The sequence below is a fragment of the Octodon degus genome, unplaced genomic scaffold (genome assembly GCF_000260255.1).
Source record: "Octodon degus isolate 3935 unplaced genomic scaffold, OctDeg1.0 scaffold00007, whole genome shotgun sequence".
NCBI lineage: Eukaryota > Metazoa > Chordata > Mammalia > Rodentia > Octodontidae > Octodon > Octodon degus.
Window position 1 is genome coordinate 33,837,049 of NW_004524583.1, and position 3,569 is coordinate 33,840,617.

At 41.1% G+C, this 3,569-nt stretch overlaps 1 protein-coding gene across 1 annotated transcript in view; it reads right to left on the bottom strand.

Annotated features, from left to right (window-relative positions):
• Nek9 (NIMA related kinase 9) overlaps positions 1 to 550 on the bottom strand; it is a 45,202-nt gene extending 44,652 nt beyond the window's left edge. The window contains exon 1 of the mRNA XM_023703728.1: positions 349 to 550. The gene's annotated coding sequence lies outside the window, so the exon portion shown is untranslated. The remainder of the gene's footprint in view (positions 1 to 348) is intronic.
• Between the last annotated feature and the right edge of the window lie 3,019 nt (positions 551 to 3,569).

Genomic DNA, 3,569 nt, shown 5'->3' on the forward strand with positions numbered 1-3,569 from the left:
AAAAAAAAAAGAAAAGCATATCAAGTGGTGTTATGCTATACTGTATTTCTAATGGATAACCAATGTCATTTCACAAGAAAAAGCCCTGAAAAATAAATATAAAATCTAACTGAAAAAATGATTTGAAGATGGGACTATAATCACAAGGAACAATTTGATACGCAGAGGAAAATTCCTCCCCTTATTTTGGAGAACACATCTTAACTCTCAAGGCCTAAACTACCTCTCTTAAAGTCTAGAAATCCATTTAAAGCTTTTATCACTGCACACGCCTTTTCTTATACTTTTCCCTCAAGGTAGGTATGGCTCCTGATGCCTCGTCGGAGGAAGGCACAGCGTTTCCCTCACCATTGCAGTACTCCAGCTCAATCAGCAGGGTGGTGTTGTCCACGAAGTGGTTGTAGTAGGCGATAATGTTGTCATGCTGCAGCAGGGCCAGAATAACGATCTCGTTCAAGGCATCACGACGTTCCTTCTCAGACAGTCGGGTCAAATCAACTTCCTTCCACACAACCAGTGAGTCATCCTACAACACAGTAACAGAGGTGTTGTGCTTTTCTCCTGCCCAGAAATGCATGAATCCACACCTGGATCTGTCAGGCTAGAAGGAAAATTTCCTAGGACAAAGATCAACTCTTACTACTTTTTCCTTTAAGTAGACTTTCATTAAAAGGAGTTTGCATGCAGTTGAGCACTGTAATTTCCTGCAGTATTGGGGAAAGTGTTAAGATATTGCTATTACATTTTATTTTAGAGCAAAGTAAAAAATGGAATGGGAGGGGCTAGGAAGGTGGCTCAGTGAAATAAGTGCTTCTCTGGCAAGTGCAAGAGCCTGAGTTCAATCCCTGGTTCCGCCAAAAAAAAAAAAAAGGAATGAGGTCAGGTCAACTGCATGCAAACTCCTTTTAATTAAAGTCTGCTTAAAGGAAATGCTTAAATGAGGTCAGATCCCTAAGAGTCCACTGAAGGACACTACAAGTCTGCTAATTAAGGGGAAGGCTGCACAAATTTTCTGATCAAGAGATTATGGGGCCACAGAGGAAAGTGATCGATGATGTAGAGTGTGCCTACGGAGAGTCACATGGAGAGAAAACATTCTCTCAGGCTTTCACAGAGAGCAAACTGGTCAAGCAATGGCCGTGACTCATCCACATGGCTGACACTGACAAAGGATCTACAAACTGCGGTACAGGGTTTGGGGATAACTCCTGAGGGGATTTGGCTGACCTTATCAGATCCAAAAGTTGTATTTCTTGTTATATAGGTTTTGCTTTACCTTGATCTTAACCATCCAGCAGAAAAGTATAAAAATAAGGTATAAAAAGTAGAGAAAAAAAAAAAAAAAGTAGAGCCATATTAATATGCTGAGCTGTAAAAGGCTCAAGTCAACAACTTCTGACATTGCCAGTCTTTTGGAAAACCCACCACTATTACGGATTACTGGACTATATTGGATTATTTTGCTGAATTCATGTACCTACAATATTTAAATGACAATGGGATGCCCATCTCTGACAAAACTAACCAAAAAAGGGGGCTACAAATGAACAACCATTTTGTATCTGTATACTCAAAATAGGATAGATATACAGCTGCATTCTCTTAACTCAATGAATACAGAGATTTGTTCCAATAGTGTTTGTGGACAGGGTATCATATCTTACTCATTCATCTTGTACAATGAATAACCACCAAAACAATAATATGCAATGTATTTATTATTGAAACTGTGCTAGTAATCGGTTTTGAAACTGTCTCACTGCTATTTCTCAATAAACTTTTTCTAGCCCTGCAGCAGGGCTAGAGTGTTGGGGAAACAGACAACTAGACGGCAGTTATCTAGAGATGACCACAGCTTCTTGTAAAATGCAGTCTATTTGCCTCTAAGTTTGTAAGTTACGGATTTCTCTTATCGCCTTCCACTTGCCCTGACAAGCCAATCCCATTCTGCAACTTTACTAATATCCTATCACTTACGTATCACATTTCCTTCTATTCATGAAAATCTACTTGCAGCTCCTGATGTGTACTCCCTTTTGGATCTCTAATTCTTTACGAACACCCCCACCTACATAATTACCCCCATCCTTCTGAATGCCTCTCCCAAGCCTCTAAAATTTCACTGGGGAAAAATTTGATGATCATTTTTCTGTACATTTACTTAATGCAACCACTACTTTAAGTTTCAGTACTCATACATTAAGTGATACCTTCATTCTTTTTCATTTATATATGTACACAACTGAAATGCTTAGTAACATGACTAAATATAGCTAATTTGTCTTTTTCTTGAGGTAAGCTTCTAAAGGAAAAGGGCTGTTTATAAATCATAGATCCAGTAAATAAATGGTGTTAGAAACAATGCTATACAGTTCTAGGGAAATGTAATAAAATTTAACTAAACCTAGTAATCAAGATCAATATGGGCTGGGGAGATAAAGTGACTGCTGGCAAGCACAAGGTCCTGGAAACAAAAGTAGTAAGGTAAGAGAGGGAGGTGGGCAAGAAGACGTGAAACTCTAGTTGTAGTTCAAGATTTACTTCTAACTTTAAGTGGGCAAGTGACTTAAATATACTGCTTTAGCTTCTCTGAAAAAATGGGAACACCAATGCGAGAATGCAAATAAGCTACCAAGAGTAACAGTAACTCCTAACACTGCACATCAACTAGGCATTAGGAAAAAAAGGCATTAGGAACGAAGATACTCTCTTGAAGCCACTACTCTTTTTTGTTTCTCAGCCTTCAACATATGCCAATGTGGCACAGGTGGCAGAACTGCGGATGGGTCACTGACTGACGCGTCACCAGCAGCAATCCCAGCAAGTTTTCATAGAATGCTTATCCTAAAGCTAGAGTTTAAAAACTCTAGTGACTAAATCGTTTATGGTTAGTTTTTGGAAGCAGAATTACTGCTGCAGGGTTTCAAATCAGTATATTCTTAAATTTGGGAGTTCTTGATCCATCCATCCTGTCTCCAAAAGGACATGCCCATGTGCAAATGGGAGAGGGTTCTCCTGGTTTACCAGGGGATCACAGGCGCCCTCAACAGCTAACACGGCTCAGAATACACACGTATTTCCTGTGCACAAGCGCTGCAGATAACACTTAGGAAGATGCCAACAACACAGGGATCTTCCCTGATCTCACGGAAAAACCTCCAATTGAGTGATCATTTCCGAACTTAATGGCAACAGTTGCCACTGGTGTAGCCTCTTTGAAGCTACGCCCCCTCCTCTGAGCTACACGCTACAGGAAGTTTTGGCAGTACTTCACTTTCGTACACCACTTCAACCTAGAGTTCACAAAAAACCTTCGTTTGATTATTAAAAAAGGAAAAAAAAAAGATTTCTAAAGGCAGTTAACACTACGTCCGTTTTACAGATGGGGAGACTAAAAAGCAGAGGCGGTTCAGGGATTTGCTGAGGTCCTCGGGTTAAGCAAAAGCGACCAGTTAGCGAAATCCGGGAACTACCCAACCCCCAGGGCGGGGAGTAGGCGAGCGGCGGAGCCCCGGGACGAACGCACGCGGGCGCCTACGCCGGTCCAGCGAGGGCTGGGGGCCGGGGCG